Here is a 20,426-nt window from a genome sequence, read left to right as displayed (position 1 = left end):
TCAAAACGCTTACTTAAAACGGTCTGATTACCAAACTAATTGAATATTCTTATTGTCTTCAACACCCTCTAAAACTTCCGTTGAGGTTCCAACTTCATCTGGTACACGTAGGGGGTCAAAAAACATACCTTAACTCCCCTCTCTATGCTGTTTTGGGGAATGCAGAAAAGCCCCAAAAACATGATAAAACGATAATTAATTTATCAAATAACTTTTATATGATTTTCAATAATCCCAATTAGAAACGTTGTCCGAATAACCGATAATTTATCGAGCTAACAAAATTCCTAGTCAAACTCAACTTTTCAAAAATCCCTTTTCTAGCCTATTTCGGGCTATCAAAACGCTTACTTAAAACGGTCTGATTACCAAACTAATTGAACATTCTTATTGTCTTCAACACCCTCTAAAACTTCCGTTGAGGTTCCAACTTCATCCGGTACGCGTAGGGGGTCAAAAAACATACCCAAACTCCCCTCCCTGAGGTGTTTTGGGGAAAGCAGAAAAGCCCCAAAAACAGGATAAAACGATAACTAATTTATCAAATAATTTTTATATGATTTTCAATAATCCCAACTAGAAATGTTGTCCGAATAACCGATAATTTATCGAGCTAACAAAATTCCTAGTCAAAATTAACTTTTCAAAAATCCCTTTTCTAGCCTACTTCGGGCTATCAAAATGCTTACATAAAACGGGCTGATTAACAAACTAATTGAATATTCATTTTGTCTGTAACACTATCTAAATCTTTTGTTCAGGTTCCAACTTCATCCGGTACGCTTATAGGGTCAAAAAACGCACCCAAATTTCCCTCCCTGAGCTGTTTTGGGGAATGCAAAAAAGCCCCAAAAACGGGATAAAACGATAATTTATTTATCAAATAACTTTTCTATAATTTTAAATAATCCCAACTAAAAATGTTGTCCCAATAAAAGATAACTTATCGAGTTAACAAAATTCCTAGTCAAAATTAACTTTTCAAAAATCCCTTTTCTAGCCTACTTCGGGCTATCAAAATTCTTACATAAAACGGGCTGATTAACAAACTAATTGAATATTCATTTTGTCTGTAACACTGTCTAAATCTTTTGTTCAGGTTCCAACTTCATCCGGTACGCTTAGGGGGTCAAGACACACAGCCAAACTCCCCTCCCAGAGCTGTTTTGGGAATGCAGAAAAGCCCCAAAAATGGGATAGAACGATAATTCATCTATCAAATTACTCTTCTATTATTTTAATTAATCACAACTAGAAACGTTGTCTGAATAACCGATAACTTATCAAGCCAACAAAATTCCTAGTTAAACTCAACTTTTTGAAAATTCCTTTTCTAGTCTATTTCGGGCTATCAAAACGCTTACTTAAAACGGTCTGATTACCAAACTAATTGAACATTCTTATTGTCTTCAACACCCTCTAAAACTTTTGTTGAGGTTCCAACTTCATCCGGTACGCGTAGGGGGTCAAAAAACATACCCAAACTCCCTTCCCTGAGCTGTTTTGGGGAATGCAGAAAAGCCCCAAAAACAGGATAAAACGATAATTCATTTATCAAATTACTCTTCTATTATTTTAATTAATCCCAACTAGAAACGTTGTCAGAATAACCGATAACTTATCGAGCTAACAAAATTCCTAGTTAAACTTAACTTTTTAAAAATTCCTTTTCTAGCCTACTTCGGGCTATCAAAACGCTTACTTAAAACAGTCTGATTACCAAACTAATTCAACATTCTTATTGTCTTCAACACCCTCTAAAACTTTTGTTGAGGTTCCAACTTAATCTGGTACGCGTAGGGGGTCAAAAAACATACCCAAACTCCCTTCCCTGAGCTGTTTTGGGGAATGCAGAAAAGCCCCAAAAATGGGATAGAACGATAATTCATTTATCAAATTACTCTTCTATTATTTTAATTAATCCCAACTAGAAACGTTGTCAGAATAACCGATAACTTATCGAGCTAACAAAATTCCTAGTTAAACTCAACTTTTTAAAAATTCCTTTTCTAGCCTACTTCGGGCTATCAAAACGCTTACTTAAAACAGTCTGATTACCAAACTAATTCAACATTCTTATTGTCTTCAACACCCTCTAAAACTTTCGTTGAGGTTCCAACTTTATCTGGTACGCGTAGGGGGTCAAAAAACATACCCAAACTCCCCTCCCTGAGCTGTTTTGGGGAATGCAGAAAAGCCCCAAAACAGGATTAAACGATAATTAATTTATCAAATAACTTTTAAATGATTTTCAATAATACCAACTATAAAAGTTGTCCGAATAACCGATAATTTATCGAGCTAACAAAATTCCTAGTCAAAATTAACTTTTCAAAAATCCCTTTTCTAGCCTACTTCGGGCTATCAAAATGCTTACATAAAACGGGCTGATTAACAAACTAATTGAATATTCATTTTGTCTGTAACACTGTCTAAATCTTTTGTTCAGGTTCCAACTTCATTCGGTACGCTTATAGGGTCAAAAAACGCACCCAAATTTCCCTCCCTGAGCTGTTTTGGGGAATGCAAAAAAGCCCCAAAAACGGGATAAAACGATAATTTATTTATCAAATAACTTTTCTATGATTTTAAATAATCCCAACTAAAAATGTTTTCCCAATAAAAGATAACTTATCGAGTTAACAAAATTCCTAGTCAAAATTAACTTTTCAAAAATCCCTTTTTAGCCTACTTCGGGCTATCAAAATGCTTACATAAAACGGGCTGATTAACAAACTAATTGAATATTCATTTTGTCTGTAACACTTTTTAAATCTTTTTTTCAGGTTCCAACTTCATCCGGTACGCTTAGGGGGTCAAAACACACAGCCAAACTCCCCTCCCAGAGCTGTTTTGGGAATGCAGAAAAGCCCCAAAAATGGGATAGAACGATAATTCATCTATCAAATTACTCTTCTATTATTTTAATTAATCACAACTAGAAACGTTGTCTCAATAACCGATAACTTATTAAGCTAACAAAATTCCCAGTTAAACTCAACTTTTTGAAAATTCCTTTTCAAGGCTATTTCGGGTTATCAAAACGCTTACTTACCAAACTAATTGAACATTCTTATTGTCTTCAAAACCCTCTAAAACTTCTGTTGAGGTTCCAACTTAATCCGGTACGCGTAGGGGGTCAAAAAACATACCAAAACTCCCCTCCCTGAGGTGTTTTGGGGAATGCAGAAAAGCCCCAAAAACAGGATAAAACGATAACTAATTTATCAAATAATTTTTATATGATTTTCAATAATCCCAACTAGAAACGTTGTCCGAATAACCGATAATTTATCGAGCTAACAAAATTCCCATACTTCGGGCTATCAAAATGCTTACATAAAACGGACTGATTAGCAAACTAATTTAATATTCATTTTGTCTGTAACACTGTCTAAATCTTTTGTTCAGGTTCCAACTTCATCCGGTACGCTTATAGGGTCAAAAAACGCACCCAAATTCCCTTCCCTGAGCTGTTTTGGGGAATGCAGAAAAGACCCAAAATAGGATAAAACGATAATTAATTTATCAAATAATTATTATATGATTTTCAATAATCCCAATTAGAAACGTTGTCCGAATAACCGATAATTTATCGAGCTAACAAAATTCCTAGTCAAACTCAACTTTTCAAAAATCCCTTTTCTAGCCTACTTCGGGCTATCAAAACCTTTACTTAAAACGGTATGATTACCAAACTAATTCAACATTCTTATTGTCTTCAACACCCTCTAAAACTTCCGTTGAGGTTCCAACTTCATCCGGTACGCTTATAGGGTCAAAAAACGCACCCAAATTCCCCTCCCTGAGCTGTTTTGGGGAATGCAGAAAAGACCCAAAATAGGATAAAACGATAATTAATTTATCAAATAATTATTATATGATTTTCAATAATCCCAATTAGAAACGTTGTCCGAATAACCGATAATTTATCGAGCTAACAAAATTCCTAGTCAAACTCAACTTTTCAAAAATCCCTTTTCTAGCCTACTTCGGGCTATCAAAACGCTTACTTAAAACGGTCTGATTACCAAACTAATTGAATATTCTTATTGTCTTCAACACCCTCTAAAACTTCCGTTGAGGTTCCAACTTCATCTGGTACACGTAGGGGGTCAAAAAACATACCTTAACTCCCCTCTCTATGCTGTTTTGGGGAATGCAGAAAAGCCCCAAAAACATGATAAAACGATAATTAATTTATCAAATAACTTTTATATGATTTTCAATAATCCCAATTAGAAACGTTGTCCGAATAACCGATAATTTATCGAGCTAACAAAATTCCTAGTCAAACTCAACTTTTCAAAAATCCCTTTTCTAGCCTATTTCGGGCTATCAAAACGCTTACTTAAAACGGTCTGATTACCAAACTAATTGAACATTCTTATTGTCTTCAACACCCTCTAAAACTTCCGTTGAGGTTCCAACTTCATCCGGTACGCGTAGGGGGTCAAAAAACATACCCAAACTCCCCTCCCTGAGGTGTTTTGGGGAAAGCAGAAAAGCCCCAAAAACAGGATAAAACGATAACTAATTTATCAAATAATTTTTATATGATTTTCAATAATCCCAACTAGAAATGTTGTCCGAATAACCGATAATTTATCGAGCTAACAAAATTCCTAGTCAAAATTAACTTTTCAAAAATCCCTTTTCTAGCCTACTTCGGGCTATCAAAATGCTTACATAAAACGGGCTGATTAACAAACTAATTGAATATTCATTTTGTCTGTAACACTATCTAAATCTTTTGTTCAGGTTCCAACTTCATCCGGTACGCTTATAGGGTCAAAAAACGCACCCAAATTTCCCTCCCTGAGCTGTTTTGGGGAATGCAAAAAAGCCCCAAAAACGGGATAAAACGATAATTTATTTATCAAATAACTTTTCTATAATTTTAAATAATCCCAACTAAAAATGTTGTCCCAATAAAAGATAACTTATCGAGTTAACAAAATTCCTAGTCAAAATTAACTTTTCAAAAATCCCTTTTCTAGCCTACTTCGGGCTATCAAAATTCTTACATAAAACGGGCTGATTAACAAACTAATTGAATATTCATTTTGTCTGTAACACTGTCTAAATCTTTTGTTCAGGTTCCAACTTCATCCGGTACGCTTAGGGGGTCAAGACACACAGCCAAACTCCCCTCCCAGAGCTGTTTTGGGAATGCAGAAAAGCCCCAAAAATGGGATAGAACGATAATTCATCTATCAAATTACTCTTCTATTATTTTAATTAATCACAACTAGAAACGTTGTCTGAATAACCGATAACTTATCAAGCCAACAAAATTCCTAGTTAAACTCAACTTTTTGAAAATTCCTTTTCTAGTCTATTTCGGGCTATCAAAACGCTTACTTAAAACGGTCTGATTACCAAACTAATTGAACATTCTTATTGTCTTCAACACCCTCTAAAACTTCTGTTGAGGTTCCAACTTCATCCGGTACGCGTAGGGGGTCAAAAAACATACACAAACTCCCCTCCCTGAGGTGTTTTGGGGAATGCAGAAAAGCCCCAAAAACAGGATAAAACGATAATTCATTTATCAAATTACTCTTCTATTATTTTAATTAATCCCAACTAGAAACGTTGTCATAATGACTGATAACTTATCGAGCTAACAAAATTCCTAGTTAAACTCAACTTTTTAAAAATTCCTTTTCTAGCCTACTTCGGGCTATCAAAACGCTTACTTAAAACAGTCTGATTACCAAACTAATTCAACATTCTTATTGTCTTCAACACCCTCTAAAACTTTCGTTGAGGTTCCAACTTTATCTGGTACGCGTAGGGGGGTCAAAAAACATACCCAAACTCCCCTCCCTGAGCTGTTTTGGGGAATGCAGAAAAGACCCAAAACAGGATAAAACGATAATTAATTTATCAAATAATTATTATATGATTTTCAATAATCCCAATTAGAAACGTTGTCCGAATAACCGATAATTTATCGAGCTAACAAAATTCCTAGTCAAACTCAACTTTTAAAAAATCCCTTTTCTAGCCTACTTCGGGCTATCAAAACGCTTACTTAAAACGGTCTAATTACCAAACTAATTGAATATTCTTATTGTCTTCAACACCCTCTAAAACTTCCGTTGAGGTTCCAACTTCATCCGGTACGCGTAGGGGGTCAAAAAACATACCCCAACTCCCCTCTTTAAGCTGTTTTGGGGAATGCAGAAAAGCCCCAAAAACATGCTAAAACGACAATTAATTTATCAAATAACTTTTAAATGATTTTCAATAATACCAACTATAAAAGTTGTCTGAATAACCGATAATTTATCGAGCTAACAAAATTTCTAGTCAAAATTAACTTTTCAAAAATCCCTTTTCTAGCCTACTTCGGGCTATCAAAATGCTTACATAAAACGGGCTGATTAGCAAACTAATTGAATATTCATTTTGTCTATAACACTATCTAAATCTTTTGTTCAGGTTCCAACTTCATCCGGTACGCTTATAGGGTCAAAAAACGCACCCAAATTTCCCTCGCTGAGCTGTTTTGGGGAATGCAAAAAAGCCCCAAAAACGGGATAAAACGATAATTTATTTATCAAATAACTTTTCTATGATTTTAAATAATCCAACTAAAAATGTTGTCCCAATAAAAGATAACTTATCGAGCTAACAAAATTCCTAGTCAAAATTAACTTTTCAAAAATCCCTTTTCTAGCCTACTTCGGGCTATCAAAATTCTTACATAAAACGGGCTGATTAACAAACTAATTGAATATTCATTTTGTCTGTAACACTGTCTAAATCTTTTGTTCAGGTTCCAACTTCATCCGGTACGCTTAGGGGGTCAAGACACACAGCCAAACTCCCCTCCCAGAGCTGTTTTGGGAATGCAGAAAAGCCCCAAAAATGGGATAGAACGATAATTCATCTATCAAATTACTCTTCTATTATTTTAATTAATCACAACTAGAAACGTTGTCTGAATAACCGATAACTTATCAAGCCAACAAAATTCCTAGTTAAACTCAACTTTTTGAAAATTCCTTTTCTAGTCTATTTCGGGCTATCAAAACGCTTACTTAAAACGGTCTGATTACCAAACTAATTGAACATTCTTATTGTCTTCAACACCCTCTAAAACTTCTGTTGAGGTTCCAACTTCATCCGGTACGCGTAGGGGGTCAAAAAACATACCCAAACTCCCCTCCCTGAGGTGTTTTGGGGAATGCAGAAAAGCCCCAAAAACAGGATAAAACGATAACTAATTTATCAAATAATTTTTATATGATTTTCAATAATCCCAACTAGAAATGTTGTCCGAATAACCGATAATTTATCGAGCTAACAAAATTCCTAGTCGAACTCAACTTTTCAAAAATCCCTTTTCTAGCCTACTTCGGGCTATCAAAATGCTTACATAAAACGGTCTAATTAACCAAATAATTTAATATTCATTTTGTCTGTAACACTGTCTAAATCTTTTGTTCAGGTTCCAACTTCATCTGGGACGCTTATAGGGTCAAAAAACGCACCCAAACTCCCCTCCATGAGCTGTTTTGGGGAATGCACAAAACCCCAAAAACGGTATAATACGATAATTCATTTATCAAATAACTCTTCTATTATTTTAATTAATCCAAACTAGAAACGTTGTCTGAATAACCGATAACTTATCGAGCTAACAGAATTCCTAGTTAAACTCAACTTTTTAAAAATTCCTTTTCTAGCCTACTTCGGGCTATCAAAACGCTTACTTAAAACGGTCTCATTACCAAACTAATTGAATATTCTTATTGTCTTCAACACCCTCTAAAACTTCCGTTGAGGTTCCAACCTCATCTGGTACGCGTAGGGGGTCAAAAAACATATCTTAACTCCCCTCTCTAAGCTGTTTTGGGGAATGCAGAAAAGCCCCAAAAACATGATAAAACGACAATTAATTTATCAAATAACTTTAATATGATTTTCAATAATACCAACTAGAAAAGTTGTCCGAATAACCGATAATTTATCGAGCTAACAAAATTCCTAGTCAAAATTAACTTTTCAAAAATCTCTTTTCTAGCCTACTTCGGGCTATCAAAATGCATACATAAAACGGGCTGATTGGCAAACTAACTGAATATTCATTTTGTTTGTAACACTGTCTAAATCTTTTGTTCAGGTTCCAACTTCATCCGGTACGCTTATAGGGTCAAAAAACGCACCCAAATTCCCCTCCCTGAGCTGTTTTGGGGAATGCAAAAAAGCCCCAAAACTGGGATAAAACGATAATTCATTTATCAAATAACTCTTCTATTATTTTAATTAATCCTAACTAGAAACGTTGTCAGAATAACCGATAACTTATCGAGCTAACAAAATTCCTAGTTAAACTCAACTTTTTAAAAATTCCTTTTCTAGCCTACTTCGGGCTATCAAAACGCTTACTTAAAACAGTCTGATTACCAAAATAATTCAACATTGTTATTGTCTTCAACACCCTCTAAAACTTTTGTTGAGGTTCCAACTTAATCTGGTATGCGTAGGGGGTCAAAAAACATACCCAAACTCCCTTCCCTGAGCTGTTTTGGGGAATGCAGAAAAGCCCCAAAAATGGGACAGAACGATAATTCATTTATCAAATTACTCTTCTATTATTTTAATTAATCCCAACTAGAAACGTTGTCAGAATAACCGATAACTTATCGAGCTAACAAAATTCCTAGTTAAACTCAACTTTTAAAAAATTCCTTTTCTAGCCTACTTCGGGCTATCAAAACGCTTACTTAAAACAGTCTGATTAACAAACTAATTGAATATTCATTTTGTCTGTAACACTGTCTAAATATTTTGTTCAGGTTCCAACTTCATCCGGTACGCTTAGGGGGTCAAAAAACACAGCCAAACTCCCCTCCCAGAGCTGTTTTGGGAATGCAGAAAAGCCCCAAAAATGGGATAGAACGATAATTCATCTATCAAATTACTCTTCTATTATTTTAATTAATCACAACTAGAAACGTTGTCTGAATAACCGATAACTTATCGAGCTAACAAAATTCCTAGTTAAACTCAACTTTTTAAAAATTCCTTTTCTTGCCTACTTCGGGCTATCAAAACGCTTACTTAAAACAGTCTGATTAACAAACTAATTCAACATTCTTATTGTCTTCAACACCCTCTAAAACTTTTGTTGAGGTTCCAACTTCATCTGGTACGCGTAGGGGGTCAAAAAACATACACAAACTCCCTTCCCTGAGCTGTTTTGGGGAATGCAGAAAAGCCCCAAAAATGGGATAGAACGATAATTCATTTATCAAATTACTCTTCTATTATTTTAATTAATCCCAACTAGAAACGTTGTCAGAATAACCGATAACTTATCGAGCTAACAAAATTCCTAGTTAAACTCAACTTTTTAAAAATTCCTTTTCTAGCCTACTTCGGGCTATCAAAACGCTTACTTAAAACAGTCTGATTAACAAACTAATTGAATATTCATTTTGTCTGTAGCACTGTCTAAATCTTTTGTTCAGGTTCCAACTTCATCCGGTACGCTTAGGGGGTCAAAACACACAGCCAAACTCCCCTCCCAGAGCTGTTTTGGGAATGCAGAAAAGCCCCAAAAATGGGATAGAACGATAATTCATTTATCAAATTACTCTTCTATTATTTTAATTAATCCTAACTAGAAACGTTGTCAGAATAACCGATAACTTATCGAGCTAACAAAATTCCTAGTTAAGCTCAACTTTTTAAAAATTCCTTTTCTAGCCTACTTCGGGCTATCAAAACGCTTACTTAAAACAGTCTGATTACCAAACTAATTCAACATTCTTATTGTCTTCAACACCCTCTAAAACTTTTGTTGAGGTTCCAACTTAATCTGGTACGCGTAGGGGGTCAAAAAACATACCCAAACTCCCTTCCCTGAGCTGTTTTGGGGAATGCAGAAAAGCCCCAAAAATGGGATAGAACGATAATTCATTTATCAAATTACTCTTCTATTATTTTAATTAATCCCAACTAGAAACGTTGTCAGAAATAACCGATAACTTATCGAGCTAACAAAATTCCTAGTTAAACTTAATTTTTTAAAAATTCCTTTTCTAGCCTACTTCGGGCTATCAAAACGCTTACTTAAAACAGTCTGATTACCAAACTAATTCAACATTCTTATTGTCTTCAACACCCTCTAAAACTTTTGTTGAGGTTCCAACTTAATCTGGTACGCGTAGGGGGTCAAAAAACATACCCAAACTCCCTTCCCTGAGCTGTTTTGGGGAATGCAGAAAAGCCCCAAAAATGGGATAGAACGATAATTCATTTATCAAATTACTCTTCTATTATTTTAATTAATCCCAACTAGAAACGTTGTCAGAATAACCGATAACTTATCGAGCTAACAAAATTCCTAGTTAAACTCAACTTTTTAAAAATTCCTTTTCTAGCCTACTTCGGGCTATCAAAACGCTTACTTAAAACAGTCTGATTACCAAAATAATTCAACATTGTTATTGTCTTCAACACCCTCTAAAACTTTTGTTGAGGTTCCAACTTAATCTGGTATGCGTAGGGGGTCAAAAAACATACCCAAACTCCCTTCCCTGAGCTGTTTTGGGGAATGCAGAAAAGCCCCAAAAATGGGACAGAACGATAATTCATTTATCAAATTACTCTTCTATTATTTTAATTAATCCCAACTAGAAACGTTGTCTGAATAACCGATAACTTATCGAGCTAACAAAATTCCTAGTTAAACTCAACTTTTTAAAAATTCCTTTTCTAGCCTACTTCGGGCTATCAAAACGCTTACTTAAAACAGTCTGATTAACAAACTAATTGAATATTCATTTTGTCTGTAACACTGTCTAAATATTTTGTTCAGGTTCCAAGTTCATCCGGTACGCTTAGGGGGTCAAAAAACACAGCCAAACTCCCCTCCCAGAGCTGTTTTGGGAATGCAGAAAAGCCCCAAAAATGGGATAGAACGATAATTCATCTATCAAATTACTCTTCTATTATTTTAATTAATCACAACTAGAAACATTGTCTGAATAACCGATAACTTATCGAGCTAACAAAATTCCTAGTTAAACTCAACTTTTTAAAAATTCCTTTTCTAGCCTACTTCGGGCTATCAAAACGCTTACTTAAAACAGTCTGATTACCAAACTAATTCAACATTCTTATTGTCTTCAACACCCTCTAAAACTTTTGTTGAGGTTCCAACTTAATCTGGTACGCGTAGGGGGTCAAAAAACATACCCAAACTCCCTTCCCTGAGCTGTTTTGGGGAATGCAGAAAAGCCCCAAAAATGGGATAGAACGATAATTCATTTATCAAATTACTCTTCTATTATTTTAATTAATCCCAACTAGAAACGTTGTCAGAATAACCGATAACTTATCGAGCTAACAAAATTCCTAGTTAAACTCAACTTTTTAAAAATTCCTTTTCTAGCCTACTTCGGGCTATCAAAACGCTTACTTAAAACAGTCTGATTAACAAACTAATTGAATATTCATTTTGTCTGTAGCACTGTCTAAATCTTTTGTTCAGGTTCCAACTTCATCCGGTACGCTTAGGGGGTCAAAACACACAGCCAAACTCCCCTCCCAGAGCTGTTTTGGGAATGCAGAAAAGCCCCAAAAATGGGATAGAACGATAATTCATTTATCAAATTACTCTTCTATTATTTTAATTAATCCTAACTAGAAACGTTGTCAGAATAACCGATAACTTATCGAGCTAACAAAATTCCTAGTTAAGCTCAACTTTTTAAAAATTCCTTTTCTAGCCTACTTCGGGCTATCAAAACGCTTACTTAAAACAGTCTGATTACCAAACTAATTCAACATTCTTATTGTCTTCAACACCCTCTAAAACTTTTGTTGAGGTTCCAACTTAATCTGGTACGCGTAGGGGGTCAAAAAACATACCCAAACTCCCTTCCCTGAGCTGTTTTGGGGAATGCAGAAAAGCCCCAAAAATGGGATAGAACGATAATTCATTTATCAAATTACTCTTCTATTATTTTAATTAATCCCAACTAGAAACGTTGTCAGAAATAACCGATAACTTATCGAGCTAACAAAATTCCTAGTTAAACTTAATTTTTTAAAAATTCCTTTTCTAGCCTACTTCGGGCTATCAAAACGCTTACTTAAAACAGTCTGATTACCAAACTAATTCAACATTCTTATTGTCTTCAACACCCTCTAAAACTTTTGTTGAGGTTCCAACTTAATCTGGTACGCGTAGGGGGTCAAAAAACATACCCAAACTCCCTTCCCTGAGCTGTTTTGGGGAATGCAGAAAAGCCCCAAAAATGGGATAGAACGATAATTCATTTATCAAATTACTCTTCTATTATTTTAATTAATCCCAACTAGAAACGTTGTCAGAATAACCGATAACTTATCGAGCTAACAAAATTCCTAGTTAAACTCAACTTTTTAAAAATTCCTTTTCTAGCCTACTTCGGGCTATCAAAACGCTTACTTAAAACAGTCTGATTACCAAAATAATTCAACATTGTTATTGTCTTCAACACCCTCTAAAACTTTTGTTGAGGTTCCAACTTAATCTGGTATGCGTAGGGGGTCAAAAAACATACCCAAACTCCCTTCCCTGAGCTGTTTTGGGGAATGCAGAAAAGCCCCAAAAATGGGACAGAACGATAATTCATTTATCAAATTACTCTTCTATTATTTTAATTAATCCCAACTAGAAACGTTGTCTGAATAACCGATAACTTATCGAGCTAACAAAATTCCTAGTTAAACTCAACTTTTTAAAAATTCCTTTTCTAGCCTACTTCGGGCTATCAAAACGCTTACTTAAAACAGTCTGATTAACAAACTAATTGAATATTCATTTTGTCTGTAACACTGTCTAAATATTTTGTTCAGGTTCCAAGTTCATCCGGTACGCTTAGGGGGTCAAAAAACACAGCCAAACTCCCCTCCCAGAGCTGTTTTGGGAATGCAGAAAAGCCCCAAAAATGGGATAGAACGATAATTCATCTATCAAATTACTCTTCTATTATTTTAATTAATCACAACTAGAAACATTGTCTGAATAACCGATAACTTATCGAGCTAACAAAATTCCTAGTTAAACTCAACTTTTTAAAAATTCCTTTTCTAGCCTACTTCGGGCTATCAAAACGCTTACTTAAAACAGTCTGATTACCAAACTAATTCAACATTCTTATTGTCTTCAACACCCTCTAAAACTTTTGTTGAGGTTCCAACTTAATCTGGTACGCGTAGGGGGTCAAAAAACATACCCAAACTCCCTTCCCTGAGCTGTTTTGGGGAATGCAGAAAAGCCCCAAAAATGGGATAGAACGATAATTCATTTATCAAATTACTCTTCTATTATTTTAATTAATCCCAACTAGAAACGTTGTCAGAATAACCGATAACTTATCGAGCTAACAAAATTCCTAGTTAAACTCAACTTTTTAAAAATTCCTTTTCTAGCCTACTTCGGGCTATCAAAACGCTTACTTAAAACAGTCTGATTACCAAAATAATTCAACATTGTTATTGTCTTCATCAACACCCTCTAAAACTTTTGTTGAGGTTCCAACTTAATCTGGTATGCGTAGGGGGTCAAAAAACATACCCAAACTCCCTTCCCTGAGCTGTTTTGGGGAATGCAGAAAAGCCCCAAAAATGGGACAGAACGATAATTCATTTATCAAATTACTCTTCTATTATTTTAATTAATCCCAACTAGAAACGTTGTCTGAATAACCGATAACTTATCGAGCTAACAAAATTCCTAGTTAAACTCAACTTTTTAAAAATTCCTTTTCTAGCCTACTTCGGGCTATCAAAACGCTTACTTAAAACAGTCTGATTAACAAACTAATTGAATATTCATTTTGTCTGTAACACTGTCTAAATATTTTGTTGAGGTTCCAAGTTCATCCGGTACGCTTAGGGGGTCAAAAAACACAGCCAAACTCCCCTCCCAGAGCTGTTTTGGGAATGCAGAAAAGCCCCAAAAATGGGATAGAACGATAATTCATCTATCAAATTACTCTTCTATTATTTTAATTAATCACAACTAGAAACATTGTCTGAATAACCGATAACTTATCGAGCTAACAAAATTCCTAGTTAAACTCAACTTTTTAAAAATTCCTTTTCTAGCCTACTTCGGGCTATCAAAACGCTTACTTAAAACAGTCTGATTACCAAACTAATTCAACATTCTTATTGTCTTCAACACCCTCTAAAACTTTTGTTGAGGTTCCAACTTAATCTGGTACGCGTAGGGGGTCAAAAAACATACCCAAACTCCCTTCCCTGAGCTGTTTTGGGGAATGCAGAAAAGCCCCAAAAATGGGATAGAACGATAATTCATTTATCAAATTACTCTTCTATTATTTTAATTAATCCCAACTAGAAACGTTGTCAGAATAACCGATAACTTATCGAGCTAACAAAATTCCTAGTTAAACTTAACTTTTTAAAAATTCCTTTTCTAGCCTACTTCGGGCTATCAAAACGCTTACTTAAAACAGTCTGATTACCAAACTAATTCAACATTCTTATTGTCTTCAACACCCTCTAAAACTTTTGTTGAGGTTCCAACTTAATCTGGTACGCGTAGGGGGTCAAAAAACATACCCAAACTCCCTTCCCTGAGCTGTTTTGGGGAATGGAGAAAAGCCCCAAAAATGGGATAGAACGATAATTCATTTATCAAATTACTCTTCTATTATTTTAATTAATCCCAACTAGAAACGTTGTCAGAATAACCGATAACTTATCGAGCTAACAAAATTCCTAGTTAAACTTAACTTTTTAAAAATTCCTTTTCTAGCCTACTTCGGGCTATCAAAACGCTTACTTAAAACTGTCTGATTACCAAACTAATTCAACATTCTTATTGTCTTCAACACCCTCTAAAACTTTTGTTGAGGTTCCAACTTAATCTGGTACGCGTAGGGGGTCAAAAAACATACCCAAACTCCCTTCCCTGAGCTGTTTTGGGGAATGGAGAAAAGCCCCAAAAATGGGATAGAACGATAATTCATTTATCAAATTACTCTTCTATTATTTTAATTAATCCCAACTAGAAACGTTGTCAGAATAACCGATAACTTATCGAGCTAACAAAATTCCTAGTTAAACTTAACTTTTTAAAAATTCCTTTTCTAGCCTACTTCGGGCTATCAAAACGCTTACTTAAAACAGTCTGATTACCAAACTAATTCAACATTCTTATTGTCTTCAACACCCTCTAAAACTTTTGTTGAGGTTCCAACTTAATCTGGTACGCGTAGGGGGTCAAAAAACATACCCAAACTCCCTTCCCTGAGCTGTTTTGGGGAATGCAGAAAAGCCCCAAAAATGGGATAGAACGATAATTCATTTATCAAATTACTCTTCTATTATTTTAATTAATCCCAACTAGAAACGTTGTCAGAATAACCGATAACTTATCGAGCTAACAAAATTCCTAGTTAAACTTAACTTTTTAAAAATTCCTTTTCTAGCCTACTTCGGGCTATCAAAACGCTTACTTAAAACAGTCTGATTACCAAACTAATTCAACATTCTTATTGTCTTCAACACCCTCTAAAACTTTTGTTGAGGTTCCAACTTAATCTGGTACGCGTAGGGGGTCAAAAAACATACCCAAACTCCCTTCCCTGAGCTGTTTTGGGGAATGCAGAAAAGCCCCAAAAATGGGATAGAACGATAATTCATTTATCAAATTACTCTTCTATTATTTTAATTAATCCCAACTAGAAACGTTGTCAGAATAACCGATAACTTATCGAGCTAACAAAATTCCTAGTTAAACTTAGCTTTTTAAAAATTCCTTTTCTAGCCTACTTCGGGCTATCAAAACGCTTACTTAAAACAGTCTGATTACCAAACTAATTCAACATTCTTATTGTCTTCAACACCCTCTAAAACTTTTGTTGAGGTTCCAACTTAATCTGGTACGCGTAGGGGGTCAAAAAACATACCCAAACTCCCTTCCCTGAGCTGTTTTGGGGAATGCAGAAAAGCCCCAAAAATGGGATAGAACGATAATTCATTTATCAAATTACTCTTCTATTATTTTAATTAATCCCAACTAGAAACGTTGTCAGAATAACCGATAACTTATCGAGCTAACAAAATTCCTAGTTAAACTTAACTTTTTAAAAATTCCTTTTCTAGCCTACTTCGGGCTATCAAAACGCTTACTTAAAACAGTCTGATTACCAAACTAATTTAACATTCTTATTGTCTTCAACACCCTCTAAAACTTTTGTTGAGGTTCCAACTTAATCTGGTACGCGTAGGGGGTCAAAAAACATACCCAAACTCCCTTCCCTGAGCTGTTTTGGGGAATGCAGAAAAGCCCCAAAAATGGGATAGAACGATAATTCATTTATCAAATTACTCTTCTATTATTTTAATTAATCCCAACTAGAAACGTTGTCAGAATAACCGATAACTTATCGAGCTAACAAAATTCCTAGTTAAACTTAACTTTTTAAAAATTCCTTTTCTAGCCTACTTCGGGCTATCAAAACGCTTACTTAAAACAGTCTGATTACCAAACTAATTCAACATTCTTATTGTCTTCAACACCCTCTAAAACTTTTGTTGAGGTTCCAACTTAATCTGGTACGCGTAGGGGGTCAAAAAACATACCCAAACTCCCTTCCCTGAGCTGTTTTGGGGAATGCAGAAAAGCCCCAAAAATGGGATAGAACGATAATTCATTTATCAAATTACTCTTCTATTATTTTAATTAATCTCAACTAGAAACGTTGTCAGAATAACCGATAACTTATCGAGCTAACAAAATTCCTAGTTAAACTTAACTTTTTAAAAATTCCTTTTCTAGCCTACTTCGGGCTATCAAAACGCTTACTTAAAACAGTCTGATTACCAAAATAATTGAATATTCTTATTGTCTTCAACACCCTCTAAAACTTCCGTTGAGGTTCCAACTTCATCTGGTACGCGTAGGGGGTCAAAAAACATACCTTAACTCCCCTCTCTAAGCTGTTTTGGGGAATGCAGAAAAGCCCCAAAAACATGATAAAACGATAATTAATTTATCAAATAACTTTTATATTATTTTCAATAATACCAACTACAAAAGTTGTCCGAATAACCGATAATTTATCGAGCTAACGAAATTCCTAGTCAAAATTAACTTTTCAAAAATCCCTTTTCTAGCCTACTTCGGGCTATCAAAATGCTTACATAAAACGGGCTGATTAACAAACTAATTGAATATTCATTTTTTCTGTAACACTGTCTAAATCTTTTGTTCAGGTTCCAACTTCGTCCGGTACGCTTAGGGGGTAAAAAAACACAGCCAAACTCCCCTCCCAGAGCTGTTTTGGGAATGCAGAAAAGCCCCAACAATGGGATAGAACGATAATTCATCTATCAAATTACTCTTCTATTATTTTAATTAATCACAACTAGAAACGTTTTCTGAATAACCGATAACTTATCGAGCTAACAAAATTCCTAGTTAAACTCAACTTTTTGAAAATTCCTTTTCTAGCCTATTTCGGGCTATCAAAACGCTTACTTAAAAAGGTCTGATTACAAAACTAATTGAACATTCTTATTTTCTTCAACACCCTCTAAAACTTCTGTTGAGGTTCCAACTTCATCCGGTACGCGTAGGGGGTCAAAAAACATACCCAAACTCCCCTCCCTGAGGTGTTTTGGGGAATGCAGAAAAGCCCCAAAAAAATGATAAAACGATAACTAATTTATCAAATAGTTTTTATATGATTTTCAATAATTCCAACTAGAAATGTTGTCCGAATAACCGATAATTTATCGAGCTAACAAAATTCCTAGTCGAACTCAACTTTTCAAAAATCCCTTTTCTAGACTACTTCGGGCTATCAAAATGCTTACATAAAACGGTATAATTAACCAACTAATTTAATATTCATTTTTTCTGTAACACTGTCTAAATCTTTTGTTCAGGTTCCAACTTCATGTGGTACGCTAATAGGGTCAAAAAACGCACCCAAACTCCCCTCCATGAGCTGTTTTGGGGAATGCACAAAACCCCAAAAACGGTATAATACGATAATTCATTTATCAAATAACTCTTCTATTATTTTAATTAATCCAAACTAGAAACGTTGTCTGAATAACCATAACTTATCGAGCTAACAGAATTCCTAGTTAAACTCAACTTTTTAAAAATTCCTTTTCTAGCCTACTTCGGGCTATCAAAACGCTTACTTTAAACGGTCTGATTACCAAACTAATTGAATATTCTTTTTGTCTTTAACAACCTCTAAAACTTCCGTTGAGGTTCCAACTTCATCTGGTACGCGTAGGGGGTCAAAAAACATACCTTAACTCCCCTCTCTAAGTTGTTTTGGGGAATGCAGAAAAGCCCCAAAAACATGATAAAACGATAATTAATTTATCAAATAACTTTTATATGATTTTCAATAATACCAACTAGAAAAGTTGTCCGAATAACCGATAATTTATCGAGCTAACAAAATTACTAGTCAAAATTAACTTTTCAAAAATCCCTTTTCTAGCCTACTTCGGGCTATCAAAATGCTTACATAAAACGGGCTGATTAGCAAACTAATTGAATATTCATTTTGTCTGTAACACTGTCTAAATCTTTTGTTCAGGTTCCAACTTCATCCGGTACGCTTATAGGGTCAAAAAACGCACCCAAATTCCCCTCCTTGAGCTGTTTTGGGGAATGCAAAAAAGCCCCAAAACTGGGATAAAACGATAATTCATTTATCAAATAACTCTTCTATTATTTTAATTAATCCCAACTAGAAACGTTGTCAGAATAACCGATAACTTATCGAGCTAACAAAATTCCTAGTTAAACTCAACTTTTTAAAAATTCCTTTTCTAGCCTACTTCGGGCTATCAAAACGCTTACTTAAAACAGTCTTATTACCAAACTAATTCAATATTCTTATTGTCTTCAACACCCTCTAAAACTTTTGTTGAGGTTCCAACTTCATCTGGTACGCGTAGGGGGTCAAAAAACATACCCAAACTCCCTTCCCTGAGCTGTTTTGGGGAATGCAGAAAAGCCCCAAAAATGGGATAGAGCGATAATTCATTTATCAAATTACTCTTCTATTATTTTAATTAATCCCAACTAGAAACGTTGTCAGAATAACCGATAACTTATCGAGCTAACAAAATTCCTAGTTAAACTCAACTTTTTAAAAATTCCTTTTCTAGCCTACTTCGGGCTATCAAAACGCTTACTTAATACAGTCTGATTACCAAACTAATTCAACATTCTTATTGTCTTCAACACCCTCTAAAACTTTTGTTGAGGTTCCAACTTTATCTGGTACGCGTAGGGGGTCAAAAAACATACCCAAACTCCCCTCCCTGAGCTGTTTTGGGGAATGCAGAAAAGCCCCAAAACAGGATAAAACGATAATTAATTTATCAAATAATTTTTATATGATTTTAAATAATCCCAATTAGAAACGTTTTCCGAATAACCGATAATTTATCGAGCTAACAAAATTCCTAGTCAAACTCAACTTTTCAAAAATCCCTTTTCTAGCCTACTTCGGGCTATCTAAATGCTTACGTAAAACGGTCTGATTACCAAACTAATTGAATATTCTTATTTTCTTCAACACCCTCTAAAACTTCCGTTGAGGTTCCAACTTCATCCGGTACGTGTAGGGGGTCAAAAAACATACCCCAACTCCCCTCTCTAAGCTGTTTTGGGGAATGCAGAAAAGCCCCAAAAACATGATAATACGACAATTAATTTATCAAATAACTTTTATATGATTTTCAATAATACCAACTAGAAAAGTTGTCCGAATAACCGATAATTTATCGAGCTAACAAAATTCCTAGTCAAAATTAACTTTTCAAAAATCACTTTTCTAGCCTACTTCGGGCTATCAAAATGTTTACATAAAACGGGCTGATTAACAAACTAATTGAATATTTTTTTTGTCTGTAACACTGTCTAAATCTTTTGTTCAGGTTCCAACTTCATCCGGTACGCTTATAGGGTCAAAAAACGCACCCAAATTTCCCTCCCTGAGCTGTTTTGGGGAATGCAAAAAAGCCCCAAAAACGGGATAAAACGATAATTTATTTACCAAATAACTTTTCTATGATTTTAAATAATCCCAACTAAAAATGTTGTCCCAATAAAAGATAACTTATCGAGCTAACAACATTCCTAGTCAAAATTAACTTTTCAAAAATCCCTTTTCTAGCCTACTTCGGGCTAGCTATCAAAATGCTTACATAAAACAGGCTGATTAACAAACTAATTGAATATTCATTTTGTCTGTTCACTGTCTAAATCTTTTGTTCAGGTTCCAACTTCATCCGGTACGCTTATAGGGTCAAAAAACGCACCCAAATTCCCCTCCTTGAGCTGTTTTGGGGAATGCAAAAAAAGCCCCAAAAATGGGATAAAACGATAATTCATTTATCAA

This window comes from Mercurialis annua, linkage group LG7 (genome assembly GCF_937616625.2).
Source record: "Mercurialis annua linkage group LG7, ddMerAnnu1.2, whole genome shotgun sequence".
Taxonomy (NCBI): domain Eukaryota; kingdom Viridiplantae; phylum Streptophyta; class Magnoliopsida; order Malpighiales; family Euphorbiaceae; genus Mercurialis; species Mercurialis annua.
Note: the sequence above shows the minus strand (reverse complement) of the source record.